This window comes from Sus scrofa, chromosome 15 (assembly GCF_000003025.6).
Source record: "Sus scrofa isolate TJ Tabasco breed Duroc chromosome 15, Sscrofa11.1, whole genome shotgun sequence".
In the NCBI taxonomy this organism is placed as follows: domain Eukaryota; kingdom Metazoa; phylum Chordata; class Mammalia; order Artiodactyla; family Suidae; genus Sus; species Sus scrofa.
The window spans coordinates 134,331,020-134,343,043 of NC_010457.5; positions in this window are offsets into that span (position 1 = coordinate 134,331,020).

Consider the following 12,024-nt stretch of genomic DNA (forward strand, 5'->3'; position numbering starts at 1 on the left):
CTTCTAGGAATTTGATGGTGTCTTGTCTTAAGTCTTTACGCTATTTCAAATTTATTTTTGTGCGTGGTGTGAGGGTGTATTCTAGTTTCACTGATTGACATGCAGCTGTCCCAGTTTGCCAGCAGCACTTGCTGAGGAGACTGTCTTTTTCCCATTTTATGTTCTTGCCTCCTTTGTCAAAGATTAATTGACCACAGGTGTCTGGGTTTATTTCTGGGTTCTCTATTCTGTTCCATTGGTCTGTATGTCTGTTTTGGTACCAGTCCCACACTGTCTTTGCTACTGTGGCTTTGTAGTATTGCCTGAAGTCTGGGAGAGTTATGCCTCATGCTTGGTTTTTGTTCCTCAGAATTGCTTTGGCAACTCTGGGTCTTGTGCGGTTCCATATAAATTTTTGGATGGTTTGTTCTAGGTCTGTGAAAAATGTCATGGGTAATTTGATGGGGATTGCATTGAATCTGTAGATTGCTTTGGGTAGTATGGCCATTTTAACAATATTAATTTTTCCAATCCAGGAGCATGGAATATCTTCCATTTCTTTGAATCCTCTTTAATTTCCTTGATGAATGTTTTATTGCTCTCAGCAAATAAGTCTTCCATTTCCTTAGTCAGATTTATTCCTAGGTATTTAATTTTTGGGGGTATGATTTTAAAAGGTATTGTATTTCTGTATTCCTTTTCTAATAGTTCATTTCTAGTATACAGAAATGCAACCAATTTCTGAATGTCAATCTTGTATCTTGCTGCTTTGCTGAATTCATTGATCAGTTTGAGTAGTTTTTGTGTAGAATCCTTCAGACTGTGTATATATATATATATAATCTGCATACAGTGACAATTTTACCACTTCTCTTCCAATTTGGATACATTTTATTTCTTTTGTTTGTCTGATTGCTGTGGCTAGGACTTCCAATACTATGTTGAATAAAAGAGGTGAGAGTGGGCATCCTTGTCTTGTTCCAGATTTTAGTGGGAAGGCTTTCAGCTTTTCATCATAGAGTATTGTACTGGCTGTGGATTTGTCATAAATGTCTTTGATTATGTTAAGATATGTTCCCTCTATACTCACTTTGGTAAGAGTTTTTTGTTTTTTTGTGTTTTTTTTTTGTCATGAATGGATGGATGTTGGATTTTGTTGAATGATTTGCTGCATCTATTGAAATGACCATGTGGTTTTCGACTTTTGTTAATGTGGTGTATGACCAAATGTATAGGTTTTTTGAAACCATCCACAAGGATGTATTGAAGGTACCACAAAGCAGTCACTGTGTTCTGGGTCTGAGATACCCAAGAGGACACTCCCCACTAAACTTGTGTATTTTTGGTTATACATGCGCTTTTTTGTTTGTTTGTTTTTGTGGCACATGTGAAGTTCCCAGGCTAGGCGTCCAATTGGAGCTGCAGCTGCTGGCTAAAACCTTAGTCAGGGCAACATCAGATCTAACCACATCTTCAACTATGCTGCAGCTTGCAGCAATGTGGGATGCTTAACCCACTGAGCGAGGCCAGGGATCAAACCAGCATCCTCATGGATACTAGTTGGGTTCTTAACCTGCTGAGCTGCAATGGGAACTTTCTACACATGTGTTTATGAAATGATTTTTTTTTTTTTTTTTTTGCCACGTCTGAAGTGTGCAGAAGTTCCCAGGCCAGGAATCAAACCTGTGCCACAGCAGCAACCTGAGCCACTGCAGTGACAACATGGGATCCTTAACCCCACAAGAAACTCCGGCTGTAACTGCTTTTAGATAGAACTTATTTCATCTCACTTAAAACCACTACTTTCAACTAGTAAGTGTGGCCTTTTATGTTATTGTAGTTACTAAAGTATTGGGGTTTATTTTTACTGTCTTACTTTACACCGTGTTCACCTCACTTTTTTTTTTTTTTTTTTTTTTTTTTACTGTGAAGGAAACATGAGATTGACTTTTCCGTGCAGAGGTCAGCGTCGTTAACTGTGGACATCTTTAGAACTAAAGCTTTCCAGCCACACATTTTTAAACTTATTTCATTCTGGGGCCTGGGCTCTGTGTCCAGGAGCTGTTCAGGGCCCGGAGCCTAGAACAGAGGCCGCCCTGCCGATGTGAACTTGGGAAGAGTGGAAATCAGAAGACTGTTTTAAAGTGCTCCATGCGTGCTGAGTGCAGAGAAACCTGGAGCAGGGGAGTGGGAGCAGGGTCCCCTCAGACACTGCCAAGCAGGGTGATGACACAGTGGGTGTGGTCGGCGGGGTCTCCGGGCTGCTGTGGCTGCTGTGCTGGGGCCCAAGTTAAAGGGCAAGAGCCTGAGGCAGGAGGGCTGGCTCTGCAGGATCAACTCCACGGCCATGGTCAACCCAGTTCTCCTCTGTTTCCTTTCCAGTAGGAAAGTTACAGGGACCCTGGAACCCACCCCTCCAGGCCGGAATCCCTGGAACCTACCACCACCCGTGTTCCCTGCCGGGTCGGTTCCTCCATGGACGTGCTTCCCCCTGAGTGGATGATACAAATGAGCTCAGGGAAGATTTTGTACCAGCTGTTTCAAGGCTTCCATGGGGCTGCTTCCAAAGTTCACCTGCTGAGTAGCAAAGCAACAATAGCTAGGAAAACCTGCTAAAGTGTTAAAGAGGGGCTGGCCCTCGCCTCTACGAAGACAAAGCTTACTACAAGGCTACTGTATGTAGGAAGAGCCTTTTTAAGTCAGATGAAATTCGAAACACTGCTTATAAAAAGGGACAGATTTGAACACATGGAAATCAAGTACATGCATGGGGAAAAACCCTCATGGAAGTCAAAGAAAACAAGACTGAAAAAACATTTGCACTTCTAATGCCCGTAATGGGTGAGGAGTTTCTACAAATCAACTTTTTAAAGGCAAACAGATGGGAAATGATGTGACAGGTCACAATAAAAAGGGAGGAGAGATACAATATGCATATTCACCTCCCTCCAAAGAGATATGCAGATGAAAACAAAAAGCAATAGCACCAGGCACCTCTCACCTCAGCAGCGATCAAGGTCACAGCTGGGAGGGCACCAGGGCATGCGTTAGTAGGGGACAGACCAGTCACGGTGTAAAGGAGAACTGTCCTGACACTCAGAGCTGTTCTCCAGGTCGTCAGGAATGGAGGGGCATGGTGGCTGCAGAGGTGGAGTCAAGATTCCCTGACTCCAGAGGTGATGGGAGCGAGAGGAAGGGTATCCTGGTACCAGAGGGTCTCCTGGCCAGACACCCGGGTCCTTCCTGGGGAGAGGCTGTGAGATCTTGCATGCAAAGGTTAAATTTGCAAATCACGCAATGAGGAGTCCAAAGAATCCAGCAGCTCCTGAGAGCCAGTGGCGGGGGTGAGGTGGACAGATTCTAATGAAGGTGTTGAGAGTGACAGGGAAACGGCTTTGTCCTCAGAGTGGAAGTCATCTCCATACAGCAATAAATGGATTCCTGAATATCCTGTGCAGCATAAATAAATAAAGAAGTGGCCCAGAAATGAAATTCTAATGGACTCGGTGGGAAGTCATTTGCGAACAGATCTTTCTGCTGCTCTGGATGCGAACTGCATCTCTGGGAGAGGTCGGCAGGATCTCCAACACATTTTCTAATTACTGATGCTAATTACTTGCATCATCATTTGCATAGCATTATGATGCAGAAGCTACAGAGGGCTGAGGCTCTTTTTTTGTTTTTCTCCCATTCATTCAGGAAGGAGGAGACTTCCACCTGGGCTGAGGCTTTGCCAGCAGATGGGATGGCAGAAGCAGGATTTACTCCCTCCCTGTCCTCTTGGAGGCTGGCAGCTTCTAGCTCTCAGATCTAAACATAAAGGCAGCTTGATTTATGTCTCTATCTATCTATCTATCTACCTATCATCTCTTTGTCTGTCCGTCTGTCTGTCTATCTATCCATGCCCATGGCCAATCTATGAAGCCTTTCCTGTGCTCCCCATTCTGGGAGCCCCATGGTTAGGAGTCCAGGTGATGGAGTCAGATCCTGAGCACAGCTGCAGAGCTAGAATAAACCTCAGTAAAGACAATTACTCTTACTGCTAGTGCAGGATGAACATTGATTCTGGTCCTGCTCCATCAGTTTTATTTTTCCTAACTAAATTCACTTCTTCCAAGAGGAAAGGGAGAGGGGAAAATCCTGCTTCTGCCATCCCATCTGCTGGCAAATGCTTGACGTGTGATGTAGGTATCACACCATCACACCGGCGGGCAGGGCTTCTGGTTGAAGCTACACTTATGCACAGCTTGGAGCATCCCGGGAGACAGCTGCCTCTGCACAGGCCCTCCCTTGCCTTCCCTACTGGCTGCTGAGAGGGTCCAGCCTGAGAACAAAGAGATGTGGCCATGGGGAAAGGCCTGGGTGGGAGAATGATGGGCTCCGGACTTACCTAGCCCAGGAGACCGTGTCTGCCGAGCTGGCTGATGCCAAGCTGGCTTGTGGCTTCCAATTGCTTGTGTTTCTGGTTTCAAAAAAGGGCAGCAGGAACCTGTAGAAGATCAATTTTTTTTTTCTTATTTTTCTTTGATTTTTAACTATTTTTATTTTTTTCCCTTATAGCTGGTTTACAGTGTTCTGTCGATTTTCTACTCTATAGCAAGGGGATCCAGTCATGCATATATACATTCTTTTTTTCTCATATCATCATTTTTTTTTTAAATTCAGAAGATGGAGTGTATATTCCTAATCCATCTATATAGTCTATACCATGGCAGAAATTTCACTTTGAAATTGACTTCTTTTTCTCTCAATATTTGAGTATATTTATTATATTTTTATCATATCTTTTTTATCGAGGTATTGTTTTTTGTTTTGTTTTGCTTTGCTTTTTTAGGGCCACACTCCCAGCACATGGAGGTTGGAAGTTCCCAGACCAGAGGTCGAATTGGAACTACAGCCGCTGGCCTACGCCACAGCTGCAGCAACGCGGGATCCAAGCCACACCAGTGACCTGCACCACAGCCCATGACGACGCTGGATCCCTGACCCACTGAGGGAGGCATCCACGTGGATACTAGTCAGGTTTGTTTCTGCTGCGCCACAATGGGAACTCCCTGAAGTATTGTTGATTTACAATGTCATGTTAATTTCTGCAGTACAGCAAAGAGTATGGATACGCCTTTTTAAAATTATCCTTTTCCATTATGGTTTGTCATAGGACATCGAATATAGTTCTCTGTGCCGTTCAGTGGGACGCTGTTGTTTGTTCCTCCAGGTATAGCAGCTCACATCTGCTCACCCCAACCTCCCACTCCACCCCTTCCCCAACCCCCTCCTCCAGGGCAACCACAAGTTTGTTTTCCGTGTTACAGATAGGTTCATTTGTATCATGTTTTAGAGTCCACATATAAGTGCTATCATGAGGTATTTGTCTTTCTCTTTCTGACTTTCTTCACTTTGTATGATAATCTCTAGTTGCATTGGGTTTTTAAAGTAAGTAGAATGAAGCCATGTAAAATACAGCTAGTTTATCTTTGTTATTCCAACCCTGAGGTTTAAGTATTATTTCTTTACAATAAATAAATAAATGGGAAACTTTATACTGTTAACAAATATAAAAAATTATAATTACATAACAAATAATATAGAGCAATTATTTAAGATGTGAACTGTGGGTATGTTTGTTTGTTTTTCTTTTTCTTTTTATGGCCATACCTGAACATATGGAAGTACCTGGGCTAGGGGTCCAATTGGAGCTGCAGCTGCTGGTCTACACCACAGCCACAGCAACACAGGATCTGAGCTGCATCTACTACCTACACCACAGCTTGCAGAAATGATAGATCCTTAACCCACTGAGGCCAGGGATCGAGCCCACATCCTCAGGGAGACTAGTCATGTTCTTATCCTGCCAAGCCATAATTGGAGCCCCAAAGTAGTTCCTTTTTTTTCTTCCTCTTTTTTTTGGCCACCCCTCAGCACATGAAGTTCCCAGGCCACAGCTGCAACCTATGCCAAGCAGCTGGAGGCGGAACCTGTGTCCTGGCACTCCAAAGATGCCACAGATCCCATTGCCCCAGAGCAGGAACTGAACTGTGGTGCTTTATTAGCAAAGTAGAGAATCAAAATGTCTTTATAGCATCCTAAATTATGACTTACATGTCGATGTGTTGGAGACTGTTTCAAGTCTGCTCTGTAGAGTCCCCAGATGAACTTTGCTGCATTTAATTGTATGTTGTTCAGGGAACACATCACGCTGCACTCGACAATAGTTTTCTAATTCCTTTTCCTACATAACAGTCCTTATGTTTCTGGAATATTTTAAGCACATATCTGTGTTAATCATCACACGAATAACAAATTTCTCCCAGGCCTCAGTGTTGCCCTCTATTCACTTTCAATTGCTGCCCATTGAATCACCACAAATTTGGCAGCTGAAAGCAACACATTTATCATTTCAGTTTCCATAACTCAGGAGTTTGGACATGGCTTGGTTGAGTCCTCTGCCCAGGGCTTCACAAGGCTGTAATCAGGGTGTTGATAGGGTTGTTTTCATCTGGAGGCTTGACTGGGGAAGAATCTGCTTCCAAGCTCCCTCCTGATGTTGGCAGGACAGGCTTCTGTTTTCTTGGTATCAGCAGGGGGCTCTCATCACAGACACCTGCTGCAGTCCTCTGAGATGGGATCCCTCCATCATCACTTCACAAGACAGCTGTCTGCTGCTTCTTGCTGGCACCAGGGGAGGGGTAACTCAGGACATCAATGCTGGGACACGGATCCAAAGGACCTTAGGATTCTGCCTACTGCTGGCCACTTTTTTGTGATTCCAGCCTCACACTTTAGGAATACCTAAAGGGCTCACTGACTTATTTTCATGGGCAGGGAAGAATGGCATTTTTATCTCCAACCTAGAGATAGAGGATTTGAGAAATTCCATTGTTTGTTTGCTTAATTATTTTTGGAGGAGTAGAATCTACTAGATTCTCTTTACCTTCTGGGGGCAGCCATCCCGTGGTTCTTTTGGGTGCCAGCTAATACAGGGAGTATAAGAGCCAGCTCCCCTCCCTCCCTTTTTTTCTTTTTAGGGCTGCACATGAGGAAAAGGAAGTTCCCAGGCTAGGGTCAAATCGGAGCTGCAGCTGCTGACCTACACCACAGCCACAGTAAGGCCAGATCCTTAATCCACTGAGTGGGGCTGGGGATTGAACCCGAGTTCTCATGAATATTAGTCAGGTTTGTTACCACTGAGCCACAGTGGGAACTCCCAGCTCCCTGTGCCTCCAGGTGGCACAATCCCAGGGAGCATTTATGTTCCAGAGACATCCTTTCCTTCACTCCACTGATTAACCCACAGCTAGACCGCACCTGAGGCCACATTATTCCTCTGCTCCTTCACCTTGCTCCTCTGCTGATTCCTTCCTTACAGATGTGTCCTAAAGATCCTCTTAATACGTCACCTGCACCGGAGTCCCTGATTCAGGCTTGGCTCCTACCGGCTCCAAGCTGAGACATCTGCCCTGTTTCAAAAGAGATGTCAGGTGCTCCACCATAGCCAGTACCTGCCTGGATTTTGGGCATCAGGCAGTTTAGTGTTTGTTCTGTCTCTGTCACTTACTAGCTGTGTCCACTTGTAACCTCTCTAAGCCTTGATTCCTTACCAGCAAAAGGGACATAACACAGTGAGAGGACTAAAGAGAGGGTGTGTAAAATGCACATCATAAAAAATGGCCTGAGATATTCAGCTATTTTTATTGATTCCAATAGAGAAAACTATAGACATACTTTTCAATGAAATATGTTCATTAAAAATTTAAGTCCCAAGCATGTGCTTCCCTTCACATCTAAAATAATTATGCAAGCTCTCCAGGCAGTGGCTTTGGCTTGTTTTTGATACGTATGGTAATGGGTTCCCACTGGACCATTGCCTCTTTGAGTATCGCCCCTGGACCTAAGGCCCTGCAGCAGGATGGGCTGTGCTTCCTGGGCAGCCTAAAGCCCAAGGTCTAAACCCAGCTTCTCTGGGTACCAGGAGCATGTCTTTGAATTCTTTAGCAACTTACTCTTGTTCGTTTTTGAAGCAAATCAATCCAGGCATCCTGGGTTTCTTCTAGTTCTGTGGCTCACTCATCACCCCGAGCAATGAATTAAAGCTCAGATCACGGCAGCCTCCTTCATTAGAAGGTGTGCGTGTGTCTGTGGAGGGCAGTGGGTGGGCTCACAGGGGAGAAGGAATGTAAATACTTACCTAGTAGATTTTATTTTATCCCTGTTCCATTATGAATGACCTTATAATCTATGGTAAAGAATTTGAATTTGATTCTAGGCGAGGTGTGTCATTAAAATGTTTTAAGCAGAGACATGGCATGATCTGATTTTCATCTTAGAAACCTTTGACTGTGTGGCTGGATCTTGGGGTGGGGGAGCGATTACTGAGCTGGGGCAGTTACCCAGGAGAAAGGTGGTAGGACCCTGAATGAGTGCAGCAATTATAGGGTGGGAGGAGAGAAGTGGGAAAGACTCAAGAGATCTAGGGAACAGACCCAATGGGATTCAGTGATTGATGGCATGTACCAGCTGGAGAGGAGTCATGGATGGGCTATGGTCCTGCATTTGGCAACTGGATTGACAGTGAGTTATCTCTATGACGGGGAACACAGTGGAAGGAGCAGCTTTGGGAGTGAGAATAGTTGTTATGATTGGCCACGTTGAATTCAGACAGGACATCCAGGTGGAGATGTCTGGTAGGCAGTGGGCTTTAAAGAAGGATGAGTAAAAGCCTTGCTGCAGCAGTGAGGAGGGAGGGTATGGGGGTGTAGGAAAACCATCGGTCTCCACTAGAAGACTCTGGGGGCGCACACACCCAAGGGTGCAGCCAGCCTTCTCTTAAGGCAAGAATGGAGAAGGAATATTTGGAGAAGTATTTCATTATTTGGTTGGTATACTAACCATGAATTTCCTCTTGGAGGATATGGACTATTTTAGGGGCAGAAGAAGTGTGAAAAGTTGAGGCAGGGGAGAGGAAGCACAGAAAATATGGGAGAGAATTTGGCAGAATGAGATGATCAGAGCTACTTCCAGCTCAAATGGGACCCAAGAAGAGGGGTGGAAGGTATGTGGGTTTAATTAACTGTTAGAATTCCGAAATAAATAGGCACTGATTGGCATAAGGGTCCTCATTTAAGAGAACAGCTCAGGGAGTTCCCATCATGGCACAGCCGAAACAAATCTGGCTAGCATCCATGGGGACAAAGGTTCGATCCCTGGCTCGCTCAGTGGGTTAAGGATCTGGCGTTGCTGTGGCTGTGGTGTAGGTCCCAGATGCATCTCGGATCTGGCATTGCTGTGGCTGTGGTATAAGCCGGCAGCTGCAGTTCCAATTTGACCCCTAGCCTGGGAACTTTCATATGCCATGGGTTTAGCCTTAAAAAGACAAAAAAAAAAAAAGGAGAGAACACCTCAGTAATGAGCTTTTCTAGTTCCCCTTTGTTCTTTTTCAGACCTGCCCAAGAGACAAAGAGTTATGTGCTCCCAGTGAACCCATAAAAGAGCTTTGTGTCAAAGTCAGGATATGGGTGCCGTTTATAGATGACTCAGCTCTGTTTCCAAAGCCTGGGTTCATCTTCTTCATCTTTTCCAGGGCTCTTTGTAAACCTCTCCTCCACGTCCCAGCCATCAACTCCAGCACGTTCTTTCCATTCTCATTTCCAGCCCTTTCTTTCTCTAATCATGTCCAGTGTAAATGACATAGAATTAATAGGTACTTAACGCAAAACACTCAAGGTGAGGATTTTGGTAAATAGAAGAGAAATCGAGTGTGAACTAGTGGGGGAAAAAAAAGTAAGAAGGAGGCAGGAATTGGAAATGAAAAAGGAGCAGAACCTCCTAGGGGGAGAATCCAGAGGTCCATCAGCTGAGACTGTAAAACCAAAGTCAGGTGGAGGTAGAGACAGAAAGAGAAGACTCAAACAGGTAAAGGGCATCCTGTATCAGGAATAAAAGAAGGCCCGAGGAGGCAGGGTGGTCCGAGGCAGACGTGAAAGGAGGGCCACAACGACATCAATTCTTACCGTCACTGCTCACACCGTTATCCCTGTTTTTGCAGGCAACTCTTCCTGTACGATTTACTCTATGCTGGGAACCTGCAATGTTCATGCCATGACCTCAGGTTCAGGTAGAGCACAATCACTCCTGGGACCACTCCCTTTTTAAAAGCAGAAATGTATTGGCATCCACTTACATCGTGTTTAACAGGTTTGAAATGGGTGCAGTGTTCTCAACTTGCTGGCAATCCACTCCACTCTCAGAAGTACTTTTCGATAAGACACAGTGGTTTGCCCTTCCCCCAGCAAGACACTTCCATTTATACCCATGAAAGTAATGCATTTAATTACATCCCCCCTCCCAAGTACAAGCCCTTTGTAATCAAAGACAGCTTCCCACCACCTTGGGGCGGGGGGAGTGAAGAGATACTAGCAGAGAACGCCTCCCAAATGCGATGCCTCACGGCAGAGGTATGGGAAATGGTGGCTGCTTCAGAGCGTGACCACTGGCGGCCCCTCACTGCGGGTGTGGCCCTCGGGGGCTGCACGGCCTCCAGCACCTCGGCCTCCTCCCCCTCCTCTTCTGCAGGTTCAGGCTCTGGAAGGGTGCCTGGCCCTTTACCCATTGCTTTGCCCAAGACTCTCTCATAACTTCATACACAGTTTTGTCAATCTCCAGTTTGGCTTCTTCCTCCATTTCTTCCTGACTATCCATATTTTCAAAAGTGTCCTCCAATATTCCTCTATGATCCCTGTCTTTGTCATAATGCCATAGCTCCCTCCTGGTGACTCGGATTCCTGGGATCTTTGTAAGACTCTACATGGCCTCCATCACTTCCATGCTCTCTTGCAGAGAATGGGTCACTTGTAGCCCCTGGGCTGGCTCTTTGTCCTTGTGAGCATAGAGGGACAGGGCTGCTGGTACCCAAGAGAGTCTAACTTGAAAGTGGAGTCGCCAAGCCTTCAACAAGCAGGGGTTCCTGAGTCCTTCCTGAGCTCCTGGCTCCTCTTCTGAAAATGAACGTGAACATCCCGCCTCCCTCCCTGGGAGCTGCGGTGAAGGTCAGGCCATGTGGCTTGTGTGAAACCTTTTGTAAACTGTGGAGGGACTCACAGCACAAGTGACCATCACCATTCGCAGGGCCAGCAGCTAGCCCAGCCTCGCTCACCTCCTGGAGGAAGGGTGTCCCCTGGCCGGGGCACGGATCACCAGCCTCTTTCCTGGAAATTCTCATTTGGTGCTGCTGGGTGGAGCATAGGAGTTAATTTTTTTTTTTTGTCTTTTGTCTTTTTAGGGGTCCAGTCAGAACTGCAGCTGCTGGCCTATCCCACAGCTCATGGCAAGGTCAGGGATCAAACCCGTATCCTCCTGATACTAGTTGGGTTCGTTAACTGCTGAGTCATGATGGGAACTGCATGAGTGGTATTTAAACAAGTTTCCCTGGTGAGTCTTCTCCTTGGGGTGGGGAAACGCTGGGGGCTCAGTCAGTGGTTCTCAGCCTTGGCTGCCTGGGTGAATGAAATAAAAGAAGCCCCCATCTGGGAGGTTGGGCCACTGACGGCCTTCAGACGTCATCCGTTCCCTCCCCTTCTGTGCACATCTGGGCAAGCTGGTAAGGAGGCTGAGGGCCCCTCCCTTGGCACAGTGGGAATTTCAAATTCTGGCCCATGTGCAGGAACCCCAGCTTGCTGATCCTCCAACCAAAGCCTCCCCCATGACCCCCTCAAACCCCTGGACTGGCTTGTGGCCAACCTCATCTCCCCAGAGTCCTACGATGTGAGAATAAACTTTTCACACCTCTCTGGGGCGCAGTCTTATCCTAACCAATGTGGGATGGGGGTCGAGCCCAACTCTGTGGGGCCTTTAAGTACTCCGGTGGCTGTGCTGGTTGGACCCCTGGCCAGAGAACTTCCAAATGTCATGGAAGTGGCCAAAAAAAAAAAAGGACTCAGTCTGGTCTGGAAGAGGGGAATTTGCGCATCTGTGGGGCAGCCTGGCCATGAGTTTCCAGGCCTCCCAGACGAAGGTGAAGTGCAGTGGGGATGAGGACCCGGTGGGAACCAG